The sequence below is a fragment of the Pristiophorus japonicus genome, chromosome 13 (assembly GCF_044704955.1).
Source record: "Pristiophorus japonicus isolate sPriJap1 chromosome 13, sPriJap1.hap1, whole genome shotgun sequence".
NCBI lineage: Eukaryota > Metazoa > Chordata > Chondrichthyes > Pristiophoridae > Pristiophorus > Pristiophorus japonicus.
The window spans coordinates 2772860-2799741 of NC_091989.1; the positions used below are offsets into that span (position 1 = coordinate 2772860).

Sequence of the window (26882 nt, forward strand, 5' to 3'; positions counted from 1 at the left end):
TTCATGGCCAATGTTGTTTGTAGTTATGCAAATTACTTTGAGCAGAAACTTGAACCATAAAATCAATTCATAAAATGAAAGCAGTTTGGCTTGGATTGCCAGCTGTGCCCAAAGTGGTAACTCTACTTCCTTACATTTAAGATCAACGTTTAACGTTTGGGACTGAGTGCCAAAGTACAGCCGGCATATAGAGTGTTGTGAGCCTTGTCCAGAGTATTCCTTTAACGGGATCCAAGGTTGTGTGTCTGTCGATGGAGGTTTGGGGCTTTCAATCAGCTCCGGCGAGCAGCGCTCGCATAGCTCGAAGATGAAGGCAGGGACCGGTATCGTGTTCCAGTCTCCTCCTGTACTGAGTGTCTTATCTTTCCATGGCCACACTCGCGGCTCATTATATCCCTGCTACTCGAGCTTATCTGAAGAATGGCTGCCTGCATGCAGCCAGTTATGATGGCTTTCACTCGCTGACAGCTCGGATAAGCCAATACACGTGCAGCAAGACGAGCAACAACACAAGAGTCAGGCGAGCGAGTGCACACTATCCAGTAACAACCACTGACTCGCATCACAAACTTACCGTGCTGACACTGCACTCCCTTTCATCAGTTACCCAGCTATTTTCATCAGTTACTTTCCCCAAATACTTGGGAGCAAACTGAACAAACCTATCTTCATCTGTCGTTCTATTTCAGCTGCAGATTTGCAGCTGGTAAATGATCTGGAATTGCATAAACCACCCAGATATTAAACAAACTATCGCAGCATGGGGAATTAATACATATTTTTTTATATCCCGTGCATACCTTGCCATCATTCTCCTCAGTACTTACTATTTTTTACACCCTGAGGATATTACAAATGTACCACAACATGCAAAAGGAAACAATTAGGAGGTTCGTACAGCTGCACAAAATAAAGTGTCATTTTCAAATAAAAGTAATTTGATTCCTAAGAGAGGTGTGAAGAGTAACGGGTAAGGTTATTCCTTTCACTCACTTCACAAAATGGTGGCAGGTTTGACTCGCGGTTCAGGGATACTCTGCTGCTCTTTGCCATGGGTCCTGGGAAGACAACCTTCGACCAGCTTCCCAGAGGAAACTGAACAGTCTCTATCTCATCCTGCAGCAAGTGTCCCTCCTATCAGCTGCAAACACACACCACAGGCTGGGCTGCATCGCAGCTCAGTCAGTCAGCACAGAGACAGGCTCCACTGCACAGACCAGAAAGATCCAGGGTTCTGATTTCCCCGGCTTGTGCTGAGAGGTTGGATCTCAATCGGTGCGGGGTGAGGCGGGGGGGGGGGGGGGGGGGTAGGGCAGTAGTATTGGCCTCAGCACCCCGAGCCCCTGATCGCCAGCCAATGACTCCCAGTTCAGCTGCGATGCGTCTTGGAATGAAATACTTCCAGTTAAGCAACGTCTCGATTTTAAAATTCCCATTCTTGTTTTCAAATCCCTCCATGGTCTCGCCCCTTCCCTATCTCTGCAAACTCCTCCAGCCCCACAACCCCCCCCCCCCCCCCCCGAGATCCCTGTGCTCCTCTAATTCTGCCCTCCTGAGCATCCCTGATTATAATCGCTCCATCGGTGGCCATGCTTCTGTTGCCTGGGCCCCAAGCTCTGGAACTCGCTCCCTAAACCTCTCTGTCTCTCTACCTCTTTTTCCTCCTTTATGACGCTCCTTAAAACCTACCTCTGTGACCAAGTCACCTGTCCTAATTGCTCCTTATGCGGCTCGGTGTTTTGTTTAATAACGCTCCTGCGAAGCACCTTGGGACGTTTGATTACGTTATAGGCGCGATAGAAATACAGGTTGTTGTTGTTGAAATGAACGATCATCTAATGCCAGCCAGGACTCAATGCCCATCGCAGAGGAGGAGGAGGTGGGGCAGAACATTGTCAGAGAAAAACAACATTGAAGAGTCTGTGATAGAGACACCGAATGTCTTCATCACTAGGGGGGTAAGTGCTGGACAGGCCAATGGGACTCAAGGTAGACAAGTCCCCTGGTCCTGATGAAATGCATCCCAGGGTATTAAAAGAGATGGCGGAAGTTATAGCAGATGCATTCGTTATAATCTACCAAAATTCTCTGGACTCTGGGGAGGTACCAGCGGATTGGAAAGCAGCTAATGTAACGCCTCTGTTTAAAAAAGGGGGCAGACAAAAGGCAGGTAACTATAGGCTGGTTAGTTTAACATCTGTAGTGGGGAAAATGCTTGAAACTATCATTAAGGAAGAAATAGCGGGACATCTAGATAGGAATAGTGCAATCAAGCAGATGCAACATGGATTCATGAAGGGGAAATCATGTTTAACTAATTTACTGGAATTCTTTGAGGATATAACGAGCATGGTGGATAGAGGTGTACCGATGGATGTGGTGTATTTAGATTTCCAAAAGGCATTCGATAAGGTGCCACACAAAAGGTTACTGCAGAAGATAGAGGTACGCGGAGTCAGAGGAAATGTATTAGCATGGATAGAGAATTGGCTGGCTAACAGAAAGCAGAGTGTCGGGATAAATGGGTCCTTTTCGGGTTGGAAATCGGTGGTTAGTGGTGTGCCACAGGGATCGGTGCTGGGACCACAGCTGTTTACAATACACATAGATGACCTGGAAGAGGGGACAGAGTGTAGTGTAACAAAATTTGCAGATGACACAAAGATTAGTGGGAAAGCGGGTTATGTAGAGGACACAGAGAGGCTGCAAAGAGATTTAGATAGGTTAAGCGAATGGGCTAAGGTTTGGCAGATGGAATACAATGTCAGAAAATGTGAGGTCATCTGCCTTAGGGGGAAAAAAAAAAAACAGTAAAAGGGAATATTATTTGAATGGGGAGAAACTACAACATGCTGCGGTGCAGAAGGACCTGGGGGTCCTTGTGCATGAATCCCAAAAAATTAATTTGCAGATGCAGCAGGTAATCAGGAAGGCGAATGGAATGTTGGCCTTCATTGCGAGAGGGATGGAGTAGAAAAGCAGGGAGGTCCTTCTGCAACTGTACGGGGTATTGGTGAGGCTGCACCTGGAGTACTGCGTGCAGTTTTGGTCACCTTACTTAAGGAAGGATATACTGGCTTTGGAGGGGGTACAGAGACGATTCACTAGGCTGATTCCGGAGATGAGGGGGTTACCTTATGATGATAGATTGAGTAGACTGGGTCTTTACTCGTTGTAGTTCAGAAGGATGAGGGGTGATCTTCTAGAAACATTTAAAATAATGAAAGGGATAGACAAGATAGAGGCAGAGAGGTTGTTTCCACTGGTCGGGGAGACTAGAACTAGGGGGCACAGCCTCAAAATACAGGAGAACCAATTTAAAACCGAGTTGAGAAGGAATTTCTTCTCCCAGAGGGTTGTGAATCTGTGGAATTCTCTGCCCAAGGAAGCAGTTGAGGCGAGCTCATTGAATGTATTCAAGTCACAGATAGATAGATTTTTAACCAATAAGGGAATTAAGGGTTATGGGGAGCGGGCGGGTAAGTGGAGCGGAGTCCACGGCCAGATCAGCCATGATCTTGTTGAATGGCGGAGCAGGCTCGAGGGGCTAGATGGCGTACTCCTGTTCCTAATTCTCATGTTCTTATGTTCTTATGTTGGAATTGCAGAGACGCTCAGTGAGCAGTTCAAAGGTCTGATGAAGGATACGTTCTAAGATATCAACAAAACGTTCTTGGTCAAATATCGACAGATCGGCTGTCGTTTCCCTACACTTGCTATTTCGGAGTGCCAATAATGCCAGTTTTTCTTCTAAATTCACATCCCAGAGGTGCTGTTGCCTCCTCCGCTGTAAGCCAATGTGCTTCACACATGGCCATTCAAGGACAACCTACACACTTACATCAAACACCTTCCACTGAGTCCGACCTGACTCATGGTCAGAGCTCTCTGTGTGCTGCTTTGGCTGCCATGGCTGTATTCAAGCAGAGAAAACACTGGCCTAGTCTAGAATCCAGCATAGAACGAGAGAGAAAAAATACTTGCATTTATATAGCGCCTTTCACGACCACCAGACATCCCAGGCGCTTTACAGCCAATAAAGTACTTTTGAAATGTAGTCACTGTTGTAATGTAGGAAATGCGGCAGCCAATTTGCGCACAGCAAGCTCCCACAAACAGCAATGTGATAATGACTGGATAATCTGTTTTTAGTGATGTTGATTGAGGGATAAATATTGGCCCCAGGACACTGGTCTCGGCTCCCCTGCTCTTTTTCAAAATAGTGCCGTGGGATCTTTCACATCCATATGAGAGGGCAGGCGGGGCCTCGGTTTAATGTCTCATCCGAAAGACAGTGCAGTACTCCCTCAGTACTGCCCCTCCGACAGTGCGGTGCTCCCTCAGTACTCCCTCTCCGACAGTGCGACACTCCCTCAGTACTGCCCCTCCGGCAGTGCAGCGCACCCTCAGTACTCCTTCTCCGACAGTGCAGCGCTCCCTCAGTACTGCCCCTCCGATGGTGCGGCACTCCCTCAGCACTGCACTGGGAGTGTCAGGCTTGATTTTGTGCTCAAGTCTCTGGAGTGGGACTTGAACCCACAACCTTCTGACTCCGAGGCGAGGGTGCTGCCCACTGAGCCACGGCTGACAGAGAAATGATCCCCAAAATCACCCGATATTGGTCACCTCGGAGTACAGAGAAAGCTTGCAATGGCTGTCGATGAAGTTCTACTCTTCTGGTGAAAAGAATCTTTGTGTGGAGAAATGAGAAACGGCCAGAGGGATACCAAAGATTTATTTGAATTGCAGCACATATAGCATTCCAAAAATTAAAGCATATTATCGTTTCTTTCAATTTCCATACAGTAAAATGTGCCTTTCAGATCCCTGATATAAAAAGGCCGCCTCTTTCTCGCGATTCTGGCCCCAATAGAGGCTGCACTCGTTTCCCTCGGGAGGGTGTTGATACTGAACAATAAGAACAGCCCAGGGCGAGGGGATATAAATGGCAGATCCAACCCACACCCCGAGTATTTTATTTGAGACTGCCAATGTTTTTTATGATCTGACACATATGTCTTTCAGTGGTTTAATTTCACACTTTCTACTTACTAGAAAGTTCTCAGTCATTCTGCACAGCCTCAGGCAGAGAGAAATATCCCAAATTATTCCTGAAGATGTGTTTCTGGAGAAAGGCTGATCATGACATTGTTCGGAAACAGCTTGATACTGAACGCCACAACACGGCTGTAATAGTCACGGAACATGGGCTGGGCCACCCCCTGGACCCCACCAGGCTTCAAATATTACCAGAGTGCTGGAATATTCTCACTATGCTCCAACTAAATTTAAATTCCTCATGATCGGTTCGGTTTATTGTGATAATATTTTTGGAGAATTTGAAGGTTAAGTTGTCCTCTGAAAGCTGATCATCTGTAGAGATGGGCCCAGAATGTCAGCTGTGGCTCAGTGGGCAGCACACTCGCCTCTGAGTCAGAAGGTTGTGGGTTCAAATCCCACTCCAGAGACTTGAGCACAAAAAAAAATCTAGGCTGACATTACAGTGCAGTACTGAGGGAGTGCTGCACTGTCGGAGGGGCAGTACTGAGGGAGCGCCACACTGTCGGAGGGGCAGTACTGAGGGAGCGCCGCATTGCCGGAGGGGCAGTACTGAGGGAACGCCGCACTGTCGGAGGGGCAGTACTGAGGGAGCGCCGTACTGTCGGAGGGACAGTACTGAGGGAGTGCTGCACTGTCGGAGGGGCAGTACTGTCGGAGGGGCAGTACTGAGGGAGCGCCGCACTGTCGGAGGGGCAGTACTGAGGGAGTGCCGTACTGTCGGAGGGACAGTACTGAGGGAGTGCCGTACTGTCGGAGGCACAGTACTGAGGGAGTGCCGTACTGTCGGAGGGACAGTACTGAGGGAGTGCCGTACTGTCGGAGGGACAGTACTGAGGGAGTGCCGTACTGTCGGAGGGACAGTACTGAGGGAGTGCCGTACTGTCGGAGGGGCAGTACTGAGGGAGCCCTGTACTGTCGGAGGGGCAGTACTGAGGGAGCCCTGCACTGTCGGAGGGGCAGTACTGAGGGAGCCCTGCACTGTCGGAGGGGCAGTACTGAGGGAGCCCTGCACTGTCGGAGGGGCAGTACTGAGAGAGTGCTGCACTGTCGGAGGGGCAGTACTGAGGGAGCGCCGTACTGTCGGAGGGGCAGTACTGAGAGAGTGCTGCACTGTCGGAGGGGCAGTACTGAGGGAGCGCTGCACTGTCGGAGGGGCAGTACTGAGGGAGCGCTGCACTGTCGGAGGGGCAGTACTGAGGGAGCGCTGCACTGTCGGAGGGGCAGTAATGAGGGAGCGCAGCACTGTCGGAGGGGCAGTACTGAGGGAGCGCCGCACTGTCGGAGGGGCAATACTGAGGGAGCGCTGCACTGTCGGAGGGGCAGTACTCACTGTCGGAGGGGCAGTACTGAGGGAGTGCCGCACTGTCGGAGGGGCAGTACCGAGGGAGTGCCGCACTGTCGGAGGGGCAGTAATGAGGGAGCGCTGCACTGTCGGAGGGGCAGTACTCACTGTCGGAGGGGCAGTACTGAGGGAGTGCTGCACTGTCGGAGGGGCAGTACTCACTGTCGGAGGGGCAGTACTGAGGGAGTGCCGCACTGTCGGAGGGGCAGTACTGAGGGAGCGCCGCACTGTTGGAGGGGCAATACTGAGGGAGCGCTGCACTGTCGGAGGGGCAGTACTGAGGGAGTGCTGCACTGTCGGAGCTGGCGTCTTTCAGACGAGACGTTAAACCGTCTGCTCTCTCAGTGGATCAAAAAGATCCCATGGTGCTATTCAAAGAAGAGAAGTTCTTCTGTGTCCAATATTTATCCCTCAACCAAAAAAACTAAGAGATTACCGGGTCATTATCTCACTGGTGTTGTGGGACCTTGCTGTGCGCAGATAAGACTCGCGCTCCAACAATACAACGGCGAGCACACTTCAAAAGGACTTAATTGGTTGTAAAGTGCTTTGTGATGTGCTGAGATCATGAAAGGTGTTTTATCAATGCAAGTCTTTCTTTCTAAAAGGTCGATGCTAGTAATTAGTTTTTCTATGTGAGGATTATGTAATAATTCAGTATAATACAGTTCCCTTTTAAGTAATAAACACACCATGAGAAAATGTACCACCTGGTTCTTATCCCAATTTACAACCAATTTTTGAATTTCCAACCATTAAATCAGACTCTCCCTTCAGTATTAAAGTGGTGAGGATTAGCTTTGATGTCAATACGGAGTAAAGGAAAGATAAATCCCCATGTCAGATTAAATTCAGCTCTGATATAAGTGGGCTTTCAGCAGACTTGTGCAAACAGGCTCATCCAAAAGCTGATCTGCCTCCAGCATCTGTGACGGCATGGACACATGCCGGGAGATAATCTGATGGCACCTGCTCCAGAGTTTGAGGGAGAAATGTCGTGCTCATGTTTGCTTACCCACACTGGGAGGACAAGATGCCCAGGCTTCTATTAAAAGGAGAGTTTGGAAACCAAAGCCAGCAAAACTTGTCCCACAACCCAGTTCACCATCTACCTCCCAAGGAAAGCTCATTGGTTAAAGCAATCGCTGAAACCTATGGGCCCTGGGTCTCGCTCACAGCGACTGGACTGACCACAGCAACTTTGGCGCTTTAAAACTCAGTTCTGAACCTTTCAAGGTTAAAAAAAAAAAAATTTAGCAATGTTTTACTAGGGAGGTGAAGTGACACAGCGTGTTAAACGGGAAATAAATGTTGTATCCTTTTTTTGTAACCTTCCTGAAGGAATGTTGAACTTCACTTTGTCTTCTGGGTGTGTAAGTGGGCACTACAAGCAACATAGTTCTGGATGACCCATTGGAAAGCTCCTGTAAGAATGTTCATGGTGCCATCGAGCAAGTGTTGGGCAAAGCAGAGGGAACCTTTCCCCTTTCTGTATTGCCGAAAGCCCACAGGGCCCACAACTAACTAGCACTGCGACACAGAACATAAATTATGTAATCAAAGCCAACCCATCTCATAGGCAGTCCCGCGTATCGAGGGACGACTTCACAGGTGTTCCAATGAAGGACCCGAACTATATCCTGAAGGGTGGAAGATGCCTGTGGATGGATTTTGTTTAACGTGGGGTGACCGTTACACACCAGCCACCACACGGGCTTGACAGAGCGAGGTCTTGGTCCAGTGGCAAGGATTAACCAGGACGACTGGAGACCTGCTCTGCTGCACGGACCTAGTGCGCTCACATATCGCAGTGTGGGCTGGGCCCGTGCTGCCCCTGGGCCCTCGCCTCTCCTGGTCCCCGATCACATCCCTCTACAAACCCTTGCCGCTCCTGCTGTACCTGCCCGCGCTGCAGTCACCGACCTGGGTTAAGGTGATGTCCAATCAGGTCACCCTCTTCACAGCCATGGCTCTCCTGCACACGCTCGCGCTGCCCCTGCAGTGGTATACTGCCGCACGTTGCTCCCTCTAATGGTCAAAACCAACAGCGCAATGAGAAACCACATGCTTGCTGCATCGGGCTGCACTCCTGAAAGGAAGGGTGAATGTTGACGATATGGATGCCATGTTCCATGCACTGTATCCGTGAGAACTCTGGTCGCAGAACTCTGCCCTCTTCACCTGGTTCTTCCTCTCCATTTGCTGTACTTATTAATAATTGATCACATGACTCTTTCACCATTGTAATTGCTGGAAACCCATAAATAATCATAGAATCATAGAAATGTGTGGCACAGGAGGCCATTCGGCCCATCGTGTCCGTGCCAGCCGACACAGAGCTACCCAGCCTAATCTCACTGTCCAGCTCTGGGTCCGCAGCCCTGTAGGTTACGGCACTTCAGGTGCACATCCAAGTACTTTTTAAATGTGGTGAGGGTTTCTGCCTCTACCACGCTTTCAGGCCGTGAGTTCCAGACCCCCCCCCCCCCCCCACCCTCTGGGTGAAAAAAGTTCTCCTTAACTCCGCTCTAATCCAATGTTCCAATTTGATCCAAATGCGTGATTTTAGATTTTGTCCGCAAACTCATCGCTGTTGGAGTAAAATATATTTTGTATAAGAAAGACAGACTTGGATTTATATAGCGCCTTTCACGACCATCGGACATCTCAAAGTGCCTTACAGCCAATGAAGTACTTTTGGAGCATAGTCACTGTTGTAATGTGGGAAACGCGGCAGAAAATTTTAGCGCACAGCAAGCTCCCACAAACAGCAATGTGATAATGACCAGATAATCTGTTTTAGTGATGTTGATTGAGGGATAAATATTGGCCCTAGGCCACCGGGGAAAACTCCCCTGCTCTTCTTCAAAATAGTGCCATGAGATCTTTTACACCCACCTGAAAGAGCAGACAGGGCCTCGGTTTAACATCTTATCCAAATGATGGCACCTCCGACAGTGCAGCACTCCCTCAGCACTGCACTGCGCGAATGTCAGCCTCGATTTCTGTGCTCAGGTCCCTGGAGCGGGACTTGAACCTACAACCTTCTGACTCAGAGGCGAGAGGGACTGCTGCCCACTGAGCCACGACTGACACAAAACAAGAAATAAGAAATGTAATGTATGGATAGTCAGCCCTTTCCTATTATGTGAGGAAGCTGAGTGAATACCAGAGCTGAAGCAGCATTCAGGGGATGTGCTTTGTTATCCCGCAAATCTTCCAATGCTTTGGTCTGGTTTTTGTGACGGGAGACGGACACGATGTGACAGCTCATCCCTCATTCTGACAACTGCAACAAAATGTGTTTGCTTTTCCAATATCTGTTGGTGGACAACACAAACAAACAATCATTGCCGTCTCGAAATGGGTTCTTCTTTTCCACAATGTTTTTTCCCTTCTCCCTGTTTTCTTGCTCTTGGACTATGATCCATTGCCGCACAATTGTCCGAGAAAGAAAGAAATGAATGCAAAGTTGGAAAATGATTCCTTATCGTTCCACACTGTAACATTTTAATTCCTTCTCTTTGATGAAATAACGCCAGATTACAACACATGCGTAGATATCATGCAACATTGCTCTCATTTTGTTTCAGCATTTGTCCGAAATCATTTTTCACCATTTCTGAAATAATTTGGACTAAAGCCACCCGAGATGCTGTGATGGGGTAGTGAGGGGCCGGGGGGGGGGGGGGGGGGGTGAACCACATGGATTGGGGGAAGGATGGCGGAGGGGACTCAAATGTTCTCACCCCTTCCCCACTCAACCGAGTGAGTCCCACTGGGGCATAGAACTGACTTTGAAAAATCAACAGCTGGCATGAAATCGGAGTCTTGGAAGTATTTGTTTCAATCATTGACATTTAGAATTATTGCTCATTATTTTTCATTCCTTGTTATTTTTAATCCAGGAGCATGATTTTTTAAATAGGGAACGATTATAGTTTATAAATGCAGCCATAATGGAAAGGTGCCAGCACAAAATTGAGCAAGAACTCATTTTATTTCTTTTAGGAAGTTAGAGGCAGATATGAAAGTGGATTTAGCTCAACACAAGAGTTTCTGAAGTTGTGCAAATGGTGACGAGCTCTGCTCAGACAATCGCAGCATGCTGGCTGGAATGACACAGGAGCTTGAGATGTGGCTGAGGTCCATCCCCTCCCCTCCCCTCCCTGCATTCTGCAGCGACTGATTGGAGCCCTCGAGGAACTTTCCCCTTGACAACTGACTGGTGGTGCCACATATCTGTTCCTGTAACTATATTAAAACCTGTAGGTGCAGTGCAGCTCTGTGGGAACTGACAAACCACAGGTTCTCCAAACTAGACAAGTAACATAACACACCCTGTAATAGGAGAGTTCCTCAAAGGATTTTAGAGCCAATCTCTCGTAATGAAAGCTTACCTGGAACATACAGCACAGCCCCACTGCTCCGTGCCGGGGTTTATGTCAACACCAGCCTCTTCCCACCCCTCGCCATCTCTCCCCATCACCATAAACTTTTATTCATTTCTCCCTCATCTTGCTGCTCCTTAAACGCATCGATATGCTTTGCCTCTCTCGTCATTGGTAACGTGCAGATTGAATGGTGACGAAAAAAGACGTACCATGAGTTCATTCCAGACGCTTCTCATTTCTATAAATGGCTTCATCACCAACAGTCGGACATCTCCCTGGTGCGAGGAGTTTATACATGTGAAATGTTTGGGGATCAGACATACATCACAAACTACACATGCGCCATTTTGGCTTCACTCCACAAGTACACAGACTGCAGCAGATAGAGTGTTCCGTCCTCAGGAATAATGGAAGCGTCCTCCCTTTTAACATTGCACTAAAATTACACAAGCTCTCTGAAGATACAACGATGTGCTTCGAACTCTCCTTGGCTGTCTCCAGCTCAGACTACCATCTTTCACTCGTGCTGCCCTGCTCTGAGACCCTCGATTACAGCCCGAGGTTGATCCAGTTTTCCTTAACTGAGCTTCTCATGGAATTCCACCGCCTCATTCAAAGAGTAATTTCAATCTATAATCTGATGTCATGCAGTCTTAAATTACATTGGAGTTAAATACCTACTAGCTTAATTAGGAACAATATAAAGAATTACAATGAGGTTATAGGTGCATAGTAAATTGTAAAAATGTAATTTGATTTTTGAATTTTTTTTCTGCTGGCTAGATCTCTACAGGAGACTGCTAGAAGCATAAGCATTTTCCCTCCCAGGTAGACATAAAAGATCCTATGGCCCACTATTTTGAAGAAGAGCAGGGGAGTTCTCCCCATAGAATAGAATAGAAATTTACGACACAGAAGGAGGCCATTCAGCCCATCGTGTCCGTGCCGGCCGATTAAGAGCTATCCAGCCTAATACCACTTTCCAGCTCTTGGTCTGTGGCCCTGTAGGTTACAGCACTTCAAGTGCACATCCAAGTACTTTTTCATTCTGATCAGTACCCACCGACACTTGGGAATCCCTGGCCAAAGACTGCCCTAAGTGGAGGAAGTGCATCCGGGAGGGCGCTGAGCACCTCGAGTCTCGTCGCCGAGAGCATGCAGAAACCAAGCGCAGGCAGCGGAAGGAGCGTGCGGCAAACCAGACTCCCCACCCTCCCTTTCCTTCAACCACTGTCTGTCCCACCTGTGACAGAGACTGTAATTCCCGTATTGGACTGTTCCGTCACCTGGGAACTCACTTTTAGAGTGGAAGCAAGTCTTCCTCGATTCCGAGGGACTCTGCCTGTGATGATGACTTTTTAAATGTGGTGAGGGTTTCTGCCTCTACCACCCTTTTAGGCCGTGAGCTCCAGACCCCCACCGCCCTCTGCATGAAGAAATTTCCCTCAAATCCCCTCTAAACCTCCTGCCAATTATTTTAAATGCCCCCTGGTTATTGACCCCTCTGCTAAGGGAAATAGGTCCTTTCTATCCACTTTATATAGGACCCTCATAATTTTACACACCTCAATAAGGTCTCCCCTCCCCTCCTCTCCTCTATTCCCCAGTGTCCCGGGGCCAATATTTATTCCTCAACCAACATCATTAAAGAAACATAGATTATCTGGCCATTATCACAGCTGTTTGTGGGAGCTTGCTGTGCGCAAATTGGCTGCCGAGTTTCCTACATTACAACAATGACTACACTTCATAATGTACTTCATTGGCTGTGAAGTGCTTTGGGGTGTAATAAGGTTGTGAAAGGCGCTATGTAAATGCAAGTTCTTTAGTGATGTTGGTTGTGGATAAATGTGAGGTTATCCACTTTGGGGGCAAAAACACGAAGGCAGAATATTATCTGAATGGCGGCAGATTAGGAAAAGGGGAGGTGCAACGAGACCTGGGTGTCATGGTACATCAGTCATTGAAAGTTGGCATGCAGGTACAGCAGGCGATGAAGGCGGCAAATGGCATGTTGGCCTTCATAGCGAGGGGATTTGAGTATAGGAGCAGGGAGGTCTTACTGCAGTTGTACAAGGCCTTGGTGAGGCCTCACCTGGAATATTGTGTTCAGTTTTGGTCTCCTAATCTGAGGAAGGACATTCTTGCTATTGAGGGAGTGCAGCGAAGGTTCACCAGACTGATTTCAGGGATGGCTGGACGCTCATATGAGGAGAGACTGGATCAACTGGGCTTTTATTCACTGGAGTTTAGAAGGATGAGAGGGGATCTCATAGAAACGTATAAGATTCTGACAGGACTGGACAGGTTAGATGCGGGTAGATTGTTCCCGATGTTGGGGAAGTCCAGAACCAGGGGACACAGTCTAAGGATAAAGGGTAAGCCATTTAAGACTGAGATGAGGAGAAACTTCTTCACTCAGAGAGTTGTTAACCTGTGGAATTCCCTGCCGCAGAGAGTTGTTGATGCCAGTTCATTGGATATATTCAAAAGGGAGTTAGATAAGGCCCTTATGGCTAAAGGGATCAAGAGGTATGGAGAGAAAGCAGGAAAGGGGTACTGAGGGAATGATCAGCCATGATCTTATTGAATGGCGGTGCAGGCTCGAAGGGCCTACTCCTGCACCTATTTTCTATGTTTCCTTATCTCACACAGCGCAAGACGATTCCCAGGTTGGTTCTGACTCCCCGAGCAGCAGGACAACAGTTTGCAGCTGAACAATCGCAGCAAGTTGTTAGAAATAACAAGTCTGTTGTAGTTGCAGGTGCCAGGCGTCTGCTCCTGCTGAGGGGCTCGGAGACACAGCTGGCTGCTCCAAAAGCAGGCGGCACTCGCCCGATTCTATGCTGCTGACGCTTATCTGACCACACACACGCACCCGACCCACACAGACACACCCCACCCCACCTACAGGCACACACACACACACACACCACCCTCACACGCACCCGACCCACACAGACACACCCCACCCCACCCACAGGCACACACACACACACACACACACACACCACCCTCACACGCACCCCACCCACACAGACACACCCCACCCCACCCACAGGCACACACACACACACACCACCCTCACACGCACCCGACCCACACAGACACACCCCACCCCACCTACAGGCACACACACACACACAACCCTCACACGCACCCCACCCACACAGACACACCCCACCCCACCCACAGGCACACACACACACACACACCACCCTCACACGCACCCCACCCACACAGACATACCCCACCCCACCCACAGGCACACACACACACACACACACACACACCACCCTCACACGCACCCGACCCACACAGACACACCCCACCCCACCCACAGGCACACACACACACACACCACCCTCACACGCACCCCACCCACACAGACATACCCCACCCCACCCACAGGCACACACACACACACACACCACCCACCACCCTCACACGCACCCCACCCACAGGCACACACACACACACACACACACAACCACCCTCACACGCACCCCACCCACACAGACACACCCCACCCCACCCACAGGCACACACACACGCATACGCACACAGGAACAGGCACACTCTCACACCCCCACACACACCCACCACCCTCACAGACACCCCACCCACACACAGGCACGGACTCTCTCATACTCACCCGACCCACATGCACACCACTCACAGTCACACACACACAGATACACACACACACAGAGCTCACCCACTCCCCACTCCCCCCCACACACACACTCTCATACACACACAGCACACACACCCCATCACCACCCTGCCCCCCACACACACACAGCAGAGTGTCAGAATATTCAGGTTCCAGGTTATTTAGTGTGAAAGCGAACTTTCTGCACACTCTCAGAGAGGGTGAATATGAATCACTGAAATGCCATCAGTGTTCGTTGCAGTCTAGTGGTTATGCCACCCCTGATAAATGAATCCTCAACTGTTGAATGTCCACTGTATTGTGATGTCTATATCTAGAGCACCGCACTTAAATAATCTCAAAACTTTGACGCATATTTAGATTATCCGCATCATTTATCATTGGCTTTGGATGGATTAATTGAATTCCAATCCTTTTAGTATCAGCAAATTTGATTATTTATCCAGTCAAAGCCTACATGGCAGTAAATGCTGCTGTTAAATTCAGTCTTGCTGCAATTTGAAAGGATTCTCAGGCCCACTTATCAGCTGTCGATCACTGGGAACCACTTGGCAGTTTCTTCCGGAATCAAAAGGTTTTCTGTAAGTTAGCAAGGGGAAAGATTTTGTCAGCTATCTATAGCAAAATTGTCAATCATAAAGAATGGGTTTCTGATTTTGTTACACACAGTGCAGAGCAAAGTTTCCCCCCCCCATGACATCCAAGCTGCTCCTCAATAATTGTTTGTTGTTGGCCTGTTACCTCCCTTTCATAAGAACATAAGAATTAGGAGCAGGAGTCGGCCATTCGGCCCCTCGAGCCTGCTCTTCCATTCAATGAGATCATGGCTGATCTTCGACCTCAATCCCACTTTCCCGCCCGATCCCCATATCCCTTGATTCCCCCAGAGTCCAAAAATCTGTCGATCTCTGCCTTGAATATACTCAAAGACTGAGCCTCCACAGCCCTCTGGGGCACAGAATTCATTGTCATTTTGGAATTGAACCTTTATCCAGCTGCACCATCCCACCCTGTAGTGATTGTCCCAGTCGCATGGTAACTATTTTATTTAAAAAAAAACCATGATTGATAAAGTTACCATGAAATGGATCCAGCTGCTGAAAGTATCAATGTTCGCTGTTTCAAACATTTCCCCTATTTTGCTCAAAGCAATTGCTGAGATTTCAGTTAATTCCTTCAGAAAGGCGCTATCGAGGAGTTTTCTGTGGGGATGAAATTGGGACGTTGCACCTGATGTGGGTGTGTATACCGTTAATTTTGGAGAACAGAAGTCGGAAAGGTGTTCGGTTCTATAGTCACAAAATCCATCCTTTCCAAGTGGGTTTACACAGAAATGCAGGAGAGAAGCAAATAGATATGGATTTCTGAGCTGGAACTACCCTGTGCCATTTGGGGTATCAAAGATCACGATACTGTCCTGGCTATAACTCCATCCAAGAAATTGAGGGCAGGGTAAAAGAGGGAAAAAAGTCCATTTCATGCTGACAAAATTCATGTTTAATCACACTTCAAATGTAAATTTCATAACGTACAAAACATGTTTCATAGCAGAAATGTGAATTTCATAACGTTAATAACAGATTTCATAACCAGTGTGAATTTCATAATGTGAAAAAAAAAACAGGTTGCGCAACAGAAGCGCTAATTTTATAATACGTGCTTTGCAATGCTAATTCTAAAATGACACACTGTCATGCCTGGTATAAAGTTTACATCAAAGTCAAGAAGCTCCTGGAACTTGCATAGTTCAGTTTGCCATGGATTATACAGGTGGCGGTGTTGGGGCTTGGGGACTCGAGAATGGAGCGTTCCCTTTTCTTCCCAGAGTACTTTCCTGTATTTCTTGAGAAAGATTGAAATTAATTCTCCTTGAGCCGAGGGATGTTGGCACTGGAAATTGGAACTGGCACTGCTGTATCAGGCACACACTGTAAGCCTCAGGCAGCCAGCCAGATGAGATATAGCAGAGCCAGGTGCAGTGTGAAGCTCTCTCTGCTTTGCCCCAGCAATGTGCCTCAACATTAAACTCAGAAAAGCACCATCGACTGCACCGGAGCAACGATTCCAGTTCCTGCATCGGCCTCGTGAGAAACGACAGTTCAGTGGGCCAACACTGCAAGAAAACTGGTTCAGGCTGCCCAGGTGAAGGACCCTTACAGCCAACAAACTCCCAACCCATCAGTCCAGCTGGAGGGAAACCCTCTCCCAATGAGCAAGAGCAGTATGTAACTCACTGTACCACCATGCTCCCCTTTTCAGTAGGTCTTTCTTTTGCTCTTGACTTTCACTCTATAGTTTTGCTTCATACTTACCATTTCGATCTGTTTTTGCCTGTTTTCAGTTTACTTCTCACCTCACTACGTTTACAACAAGTTGTCATATTTTACAGAAGTGTTGATTATGAACAAATGTTGCTGTCCCTGGATATTGTCACAACACTGATTCCCCCGCTCTCTTCCCCCTCCCCAACTTCTCTCCTGACACAGACTTGTCTGTAGACCCTGGGAGCCTCCCCAGTATCTCAACGCAAAGGACTTCATGTGTGAACCGAGGAAATGTCGCTGGTTTTCCAACCTAGCGCAAGAAGCAAATAGGTAGTCATGGCGCTGTCCTCGTTCAACAGAAAGAAAGACTTGCATTTATATAGCGCCTTTCACGAGCACCGGACATTTCAAAGCGCGTTACAGCCAATGAAGTACTTTTTGAAGTGTAGTCACTGTTGTAATGTAGGAAACACAGCAGCCAATTTGTGCACAGCAAGCTCCCACAAACATCAATGTGATAATGACCAGATATTGGGCCTAAAATACCAGCCTTGTCAGGTCCATATGGAGTGCACACAGACCCGGCGAGGCCTCGCAAAAGCTGGTTCTCAGGGGGAGGTGTGCGATGCGCCGAAAACCAGCTTTTCCAATCTGTCAAGATTTTTTTTTGACAGATCCTCCTCATCCCTGGGAGAAGGATATTCACACAGCCGAGGTTGGGCTATTTGCCCAACTCATGCCCAGCGAAAGTCCTTCAAACTTTTACGCCTGGTAAAAGCAGGCGCATTGCTTACGTAAGAAATACCGGCCTCTCGGGGTGCGTACGGACCAGGGGAGGCATCGCAAAAGCCGGTATTCCAGCGCACAATGCACGATGCGCTGAAAACCAGCTTTTCCGATCTATCAAGCTGGAGCTGGAGCTCGACAAATCCTCTGTATCTCTGGAGCGCCGACATTCACACGGGCAGGATTGCGGGATTTACCCGTATCTTGCCCAGCAAATGTCCTGAAAACTCTTGCGCCTGATAAAAGCAGGCACATAGCCTACTGTTACAGGCGTAAGAGTTTTAAAACAAACAAAAATATAATAACATTAAATTTAAATACACATTTTTATCGTAAAATCCCAGTCCATTAAGATAAGTTTATTTTTAAACACTTTAAAAACACTTTTTTCCCCTAAAACATTGAATTTCAATTAATTTTAAATATGTGAGGGGTTTTATTTATTTATTGTGCTGTGTTTGGGTGTTTTAGAGTGTTTTCTCATTGATAGTGCAGAGTTCCCACTATTATCAGAGACTACTGCATGGTGATTGGTTGCCCAGACCCACGTGACTCCAGCTTGTACACAAATGTACCTCAAAGACAGGTCCTCGTGCGCCACGCAACGAATCTCGGCCTCTGACCGGGATCGTAGGTAGACGCGCAGATTTTTTTCGGGTCGGAGGCATTCGTACGAAGGAAGCCTCTGATCGCAAGTTCAGGCCCAATCTGTTTTTGATACATTGATTGAGGGATAAATATTGGCCGGGACACTAGCCACTGAGTCACGCCAGACACTGACATCAATGTACTTGCTTTTTCCAGTCACTGGCAGCAATGGGAAATGAGAAAGATGGCTGATTTTTCCCTTCTCTGGCCCATAGTCAGACAGTGTGGACAATTCCGTTATCATGGGCCAAAGACTAAACTGGATCGGTGTGGCTCAATACGGCCATGTTGTGCATCTACTCCAAAACCAGTGAGGGAGCATGTAATATTGTGTTCCTAACACAGATGAGGCTGCACACAGGGAGGTTAAAGTAACAGTGACCTCAGTCTTTATTAAGACACTCCAGAGTGAGGAACAGGCCTTAGGGGCCGGCTTATATACAGTGCTCCCAAGGGATGCTGGGATCCCTTGGGACTTCAGGAGATGAGCTCCCTGGTGGCGGAACATGGGAGTGCATGCTTTGCAGATACACAACATGTAACATACTGTGCACGGAGTTTGAGAGAGAGGCAGAGAGACAGAAAAAGATTGTGAGCATGAGAAAGAAGAGTGTGAGAGAGAATTGAGATAGATTGACAGAGCAAATGGAAACAAAGACATGAGGACACAATTAATTCCTCGTTCAGCTATATTTATGACAGAAATCACCAACTCATCCTTTGATGCCCTGCCTCTTAATGGCAGTAGTTTATAATCTTGTAACAATTGTTTGCTGAAATTCACACCGCCGTCCTGTTGAAACCACAAGATAAAATACAAGTTGAAGCCTCCTATTGCTAAACAAAGGCATTAATTTATAAAATAGAAAATAACAAAGTTTGACAGTTGGTGCACTTGGATAGCAGCTGTGACAGACCTTTGTCAGAAGCATTAACCCTAAAGTCCTAGGATGTGTGCCAGTTTAAACAAATACAGCACTGTGTTTGATATCAAATCCCATTTACTCTCCATAACTCAAGATAATATACCGTTCTTATTGTGACGTTTTTTACAATAGGTGCAGGACCCATAGCCATTTTATACAAGCAAACACTATGTGGTTTTCCCCAATCCCAGAAAGTCACACCAGGTTTATAGAGTAACTGTGTGATCTCATCCATCTGTGGATAATTTGTTATAGCCTTCTGTACAACCAGTAAATCACAAAGGGCACAACCGCCCCTTACAGCTTTGGGCAATGCATCTGTCGATCGCTTTCTTTGTCCCTGTAAGTGTAGGCATAAGAAAGCCTGCACAACATCATGGGGAAGAAAGTGCAGGTATGACAATCAGGATTTGTATTTAATTTCCCCCCCACCTCATAACTTGTAGTGTCAGCTGTGGCTCAGTGACAGAAAGTTGTGGGTTCAAGTCCCACTCCAGAGGCTTGACCACAAAATCTAGGCTGACACTCCAGTGCAGTGCTGGGGGAGTGCTGCACTGGTGCTGTCTTTCAGATGAGACGTTAAACCAAGGCCCCTTGTGCCCTCTCAGGTGGACGTAAAAGATCCCACAGCACTATTTTGAAGAAAAGCACAGGATTTATCCTCAGTGTCTTGGCCAATATTTATCCCTCAATCAACATCACTAAAACAGACTATCTAGTCATTATTACATTGCTGCTTGTGGGAGCTTGCTGTGTGCAAATTGGCTGTCACGTTTCCCACATTACAACAGTGACGACACTCCAAAAAGTACTTCATTGGCTGTAAAGCGCTTTGGGACGTCTGGTGGTCGTGAAAGGCGCTACATAAATACAAGACTTTCTTCTTTTCTTTCAGGCTTTGTACAGAGTTGAGACGGGCCGCACTACAATTATCTCTGACTTACTTCCAATACTTTACCCCTGTTCTAGGGGGACAAGCAATTCCCCCATCTATCCCATCAATCCCCTTCATTATTTTCAAGACTTGAATCAGATTATTCCTGATCACCAGGGATGTGAGCCTTCTTTGCCCAGTCTGTCCCAGACATCATCTTGGTCTATTGGTGCTGGGGTTTCTCCAGGATCTTGCAATTCAAAGTTGTTTAGTCAAAGTTATCTGATGAATCAGATTATTTTCGCATCAAATTGCCAGTTTGCTTACAATCCTTCAATCAAAATATTGCATCATTCAATTTGTTTAGTGCAAAAAACAAACTTTAACTCTGGGTGATTTCCCCGCTCAGGCCTGAATTAAAATTACAGTCAGGTCTCAATGATGTCATCGGGCTGCACCGTGCCCATGTAAAGAGGGACCCTGTTGGCTCCGGGTTGGTGTCCTTGCTGCCCGCTCCGGGGAGCGGGTTAAAATCGCAGATGTTGCGATCATGGCAACTTTCGGACAGGTTTTAACTGCCCGCCTGCCAGGTTTCTGCTGAGCGAGTTGGGTTAAAATCACACCCCCCTCCCCCCCCCGGCTACCCCCCCCCCCCATTCCAATTTTGGCATACTCCAAAATACAATATTCAAAATACGGTCTAACCATTGGAGTAGTGCTTTACATGCTGTATCTTTTCAAGAAGCCCAGTATCCCAGACCTTTTAATTGTTTTTTGCAACTGAGAGCTGGCTTTTAATAATTTATGCACCTGGACTCTTAAACCCTTTTTAAAATCTATTCCCATAGTATTTATCCATTTATACTGTATTCCCATCTGCCAATCTTATGGCTGAAGTGTATTAGCTCATACTTTATTACATTTAATTGCATCGACCCATTTTTCCATTCATTATATGCTTTAGAAATTTACTTCACAATTCACTATAGCTTCTACATTGCTGTCATCAGAAAACTTTGATACTTCATTCTCTTCCCAAATTCAGGTCATAAATAGTGAAAAGCCTGTGGCCCAGCACCAATCCCCGGGTGGTCAGCACTGGTCATTGCTTGACAATTTAGAAGGTCCCTTTTATTCAAAATCTTTGCCTCCGATTTCCCAACCAGGTTGTGATTCATACCATGTGGTTGACTCTTATTCCAAGCATCTCAATTTGAGGCAAGATTCTCTTGTGTGGAATCTTATCCAATGCCTTCTAAAAATCCACGTATGTGATTATTCATTGATCCTCCTCTATCCAACATCTTAGTGACTCTATCAAAGAACTTGCATTTATATAGTGTCTTTACCATTGTATAACATCCACAGGTGCTTCACAGGAGTGTTACCAAACAAAATTTGACACCGAGCCACATAAGAAGACATCAAGACACTTGGTAAAAGAGGTAGGATTTAAGAGCCTCTTCAAGGCAGAGAGACAGGTAGAGGTGGAGAGGATAAGGAAGGGAATTCCAGCTGAAGGCATGGCCGCCAATGGTGGAGCGATGGAAATCAGAGGATATGCAAGAGGCCAGAATTAGGGGAGCGCAGAGATTTGTAGGGGTTGAGGGGAGTTACAGAGATAGGGAGGGGTGAGGCCACGGAGGGATTTGAAAACAAGGATGAGAATTTTAAAATCGAGGTGTTGCTGGACCGGGAGCCAAAGTATGTCGGCGAGCACAGGGGTGCTGGGTGAACGGGACTTGGTGTGAGTCAGAGTACAGGCAGCAGAGTTTTGGATGACCTCAAGTTTATGGAGGGTACAAGGTGGGAGGCCAGCCAGGAGTGCTGGAATAGTCGAGTCTAGAGGTAACAAAGACACGGATGAGGGCTTCAGCAGCAGATGAGTTGAGGCGGGGTGACAATGGGCGATGTTAGAGGTGGAATTGGTGGTCTTGGTGATGGAGTGGAGATGGGGTTAAATAGGACAACAGGTTGTGAACACTCTGGTTCAGCTCTATTAGTTTAGTTAAACATGACTAAGTCAGGCTGACTCTCCAATCATCTTATACTTTTCCAAGTGCTCACTTATTTATAATGGATTCTAGCAATGTTACCACGAATGACGTCAAGCTCACTGGGCTGGAGAGATACTTACGTACGGTATAAGTCAAGCAGTCTCAGTTGGCCTTGTTCAAAATATCTTTTCTCACATTTACAGTTTGATGAGAGTTTCCATTCTTTTTCAAGATTTAAATCTCACCCTCATCAAACTGGAGATGTTGCCGGTTCTAAATAAATGAAATGCAATAAAGAGAAACACTGAATGCTGGAAACCTCCAATCAGAACTGAACATGCAAGAAATACACGGTCAGTATGAACTCACCGAAACTCCCAAAGTAAATCTTTGCCTTTCAAGTGCAAAATAACTTGCTCTATATTCCCAGTGTTTTTTTGTAATTACACTGTTCAAGGATACCTGGCAAATGTCAGTTGTAAAATGTTCACCCTAGTTCACCGTAAGAGTAAGAATAGAATGTGTAAGCTTTTCCTTTCTCACTGTCCTTCCCACAGACACCTGGGTGAAACAATGAGGGAAACTTGTGCTGTTTGAAGGTAACTATGTAATTGTGGTCCGAAATTGGAGTCTCTGTAAAACAAATATATCCCCCTTCTCCCACGCACAAATACAAACACATGCACACACCAATCCTGCCTCTCCAGACCGAGGAAAGCAGACCAAATGGGTCAGAAAATAACCCAGGACCAGCACTCCTGCCCCTCCCCAAATAATCTCCAAGGGTCAAGACCACACAAATTTCCTCGCCCTTTTAATACGCATTGTTCTCTGTGTATTCAGAGGCATGTCAACTTACCCAATGAACTTTCCCGCCTGCCTCATGCAATGAACTTTGTGACTGGAGGGTACAGACTCAAGCTCGGGGGGGGGGCAAGGAACAGATCATTTTGATTTAACTTCGGGACCAGTCAGATGCCACGCAATAGACGTGTGCATTCCTACATGATGTGTAAAATGATTTCACAAAATATAGGAATTATGCAGATTTCTGAAAGATTTTTTTAAAAAAAAGGTCTGATCACAGAGTAGGTTTGTGACTGTGTTGTCATTTATTTCAGTGCAACCATGCACAGGTTGAAAGCAAACTAAACTGCAAAGCCTACGGGATCGGCATTTATCTGGGCTTAAACTGCCCAGGGAAGAAATAACCTGTATTTTGATTGTGCCCTATCGTGTCTCCAATAAATGAATTACTGAGGCTTAAGAGCAGAACTTCAAGTGTCAGCACGTGTCAAATGCCAGCAGCCTGGTGACTGAGCTCTCCTTGGTTCAGTGATTGCAGCAACAGGCTCGACATTTAGGGTTAGGGTTAGGGTTACACCAAGATGGCACAAATCATTCGACAAACAGAAAAGGTACAACAAATACATAAAATAGGATTAATCCTTCATATCATACAATCAGAATATTCTTGTAATCTCTCCCCCTGTTGCCCTAATCGCCTCTAGAATTCATCTCCTGAATGCCCTCCATACCAACTTTCCTTTTCCCAACCATCACAAGCTCCACCCAATCTAAAGCTCGATGACCCATGTCCGCTCTGCATTCCATCACCCGTGTCCTTTCCACGATGGTTGGGCTCTCACTTCGAGGTCCGTGTTGGTATAAGGTCTCTCCATGCTTTTGCCACGCTTTATAAGAGTGACCACCTCCAACTGGGCACCCATACACCCTCATTCCTCGAACTCCGAGTATCTCCTGCACCCTCTGCTCCACCAATGGTGCCCGAGCTTTCAGTTACACCTGTGGAAACCGCTCATTAAATCACTCTGCTTTGTTACCTTGCCTTTCAAATGCCTCTTAAAACTTACCTTTGTAATAGTGCATTTAGTTCCCTTCCCCTTTACTCCTCTCATAAGAACATAACACAAGACCTCCCACTAGCTATGTTCTTCTGCACTATTGTAAAGCACAGGGACATTCTCCAATTGATAGGCACGATAAAAAATGAAAGATATTGTTGCCTGCCCCTTTGCTTAAACATTACTTTAAGCTGGTGTCTCGGTTAATGCTCACCCTGTTATATGCAAGTTCTGTCCACATGTATCACACACACAACGGAATGATGCTGTACTTGCATTCCATGTCAATTGTCAGTCATGGAAGATCAAAACTCACGCATCCATACAAACCTCCTGTCTTTCTTGACACCGGTGTCAAAATAAGGTTTGAAAGTGAGCTTCTTTTAAAAGTGACTGCTTGTCATTCTAGCTTGCAGCTGACCTTTAAAACCATTGCCCTTAATGTCATTTACATTCCCCACTGACTGAAATTCAGCCCCAAGAACAGGACTGGGCAGAACCATTGCTCCAGGCCAGTCAGAGAGAAACATGAGCGTTCTCTGTCACTGTAAAACTTTCGGCTCCAACTCCATTACACTGAGAGTGTGAAGCTGACAGCTGGCTGCTGATAGAGGCTTTAACCATTGATTAGAACACACTCCTACTGATTATTCAGTACACTACCATAAACATCCCGTACAAAGCAAGTACACTGTGTTCAGCATGCTCTGTTCTTTATTCAGCAACAACTGATGTTCCAAAAGGTATTAGAATAGTGGGCCACTAGTGGCTCGTAGCTGCCACTCAATCTTAAACACAACTTCACAGTTTGGGACAGAAAGCTTCAGGGCAGTGAGGTTCTGCACCAGAGAAGGGCGGGGCTTCATTTCAAATCCAAAGCCCAAAGCAGTCAAAACTCCATCTTATTTCTTGCTGAGCGTAATTCTGTGTAAATACAGAATGCAGGTGGTGCAGCGGGTTAAGAGATGAATAGCGCTCTTTCACCTTTGCAATCCGGATTTAAATCTAAGATAACAGCATGAAAAGATCTTCTCGGATAGCTCCGGGCTCGTCTACAACTCTTTTGTTGCAAACCAATAAATAAACAGTTAAATCAAGTGCCCCCTTATTAAAGGGGGGGGACACTCCAAACATTTTTCAAGTGCCCTTTTTTTGGGGGGGTTTTTGGGGGTTTTTTGTGGGGTTTTTTAGGGCACCAAGAGGCAAATTATACAAGTGCCCCCTGACTAGGGGGACACTAAAACCGGCAATAAAACAAACTAAACTTTAAAACCTATAAAATCAAATTAAAATGTGGTTGCCGGGGGTGATGATGCACTCCAGTCCCTCCGGCGTCCACCTCTCACGGAGGTTGGTCTACAATAACTTTGGACAATCGCCAGCTGGTAGAAATAAAAAGGTTTGGTATTGATTAGTTTACCAGAAGCTGGTGTGTAGTGTCAAGCGGTGTCGCACTCTCCGGCCACCTTCACAGCCAGGATTGGGCCTTGCTGAGCTGGAGGGGGGGAAAGAGAGAAAATACCTTCAGTGTACTTTGGTCGAAAAGAGAAACACTTTCACTGTGCATTATTAGCAATGAGCACAGTGCCCAGTTTTTATGGAATTCCATGGCCCCTAGTTTTGAAACCAATATATTTTTGACTTTGAACAGTTCTTCATTAAAGTAGTGGTTGAGAGAAGCCATGCAAGCACGCTGAGGTGATCATTATTAACATCACGCAGCACAATTAGAGCGAACAGAGTTTGAGTGCAGTAGCTTCACTGAATTTTTGACCAGAACTTTACAGCATGTCCCTTTCAGAGCCGATAAAGTCCGAAGCCAAATCCATGAATGAACTGATGGTAATCCCACACTTCATACATTCATTCAGTAAAAAATATTCCAATATTTGAAAAGGCAAAAGCCTGAAGCAGTACATTATTCATCCTACAGCTGTTTTTATTTACCAAAAAAAAACTGACTGACTTTCTTGGGAAAAGATGACTAAAAGACTCAAAGATGGAATGCAAAAATGCTAAACCATTTGTTTGTCCTATTATTTTTTTTCACTGTTTCAATTTAAGCAGGAATTCAAAACAAAAACATTCCCTCTTTATAAAGTATTTTGGTGAGCCAATTGCTCCCGTGGTTTCCAAATTATATTTATTCTATCACAGCACAGAGGAAAGCAGCAATAATAAGAGATAAACATCATTTAGGAGATGTAAACCATTATCTGTGAGAGCAAGAAAGAGTTGGCAGAGTCAGAGCAATTACATGTAACCATTCATTACGCATCATTCAGTTAAACTGCTCGGGTCATACGTGCTAGCCAATGAGCACTCGGAACCCTGCGCTCAATCCCCAATGGCTAGCCATATTTGGTGATGACAGTTTGTTTCACAGGGGTTTTGATTTTCCCTGGTATTGATGAATTGTGGATGTGTCTGTTCAACGACATGTCACAATGTAGGTCAGACAACCTCGCGGGGCCTTGGGAAAAAAGAAAATCAATCTATGGGAAAAATAATCAAATATATTTTCAAACAGCACTGAAACAAATTAAACCATTTAAAGCATATGCTTTTTATCCATCAAAACAATCCCTATTCATTCATCCAGGAGTCTGCTTTGGTAAAGATGCATTGTTATCAGGTGTTATCATATCTGCGCTCCTCCAATTCTGCCCTTCTGAGCATCCCTGATTATAATCGCTCCACCATCAGTGGCCGGGCCTTCTGTTGCCTGGGCCCCAAGCTCTGGAACTCCCTCCCTAAACCTCTCCGCCTCTCTTTTTTCCTTCAGAACACTCCTTAAAACCGACCTCTTTGACCAAGCTTTTGGTCATCTGCACTAATTTCTACTTATGCAGCTCAGTGTCAAATTGTTTTATCCCATAATACTTCTGTGAAGCACCTTGGGACGTTTCACTATGTTAAAGGTGCTATATAAATACAAGTTGTTGTTGTTTCTGTTAAAACAATGTTACCGTGTCGAGATTGTTCCTGGAGGTGCATTCAGTACCTTAAATCAATTAAATGTGCTGTTTTTGTTCACACTGTGGGCTTT

General features: G+C 46.5%; 1 protein-coding gene across 2 annotated transcripts in view; it reads right to left on the reverse strand.

The window, feature by feature from the left end:
- Positions 1-25304, reverse strand: part of sema3d (sema domain, immunoglobulin domain (Ig), short basic domain, secreted, (semaphorin) 3D) — a 337849-nt gene extending 312545 nt beyond the window's left edge. For both annotated transcript variants that reach the window (XM_070897059.1, XM_070897058.1), the window contains exon 1: positions 25254-25304. The gene's annotated coding sequence lies outside the window, so the exon portion shown is untranslated. The remainder of the gene's footprint in view (positions 1-25253) is intronic.
- Positions 25305-26882: the final 1578 nt, after the last annotated feature.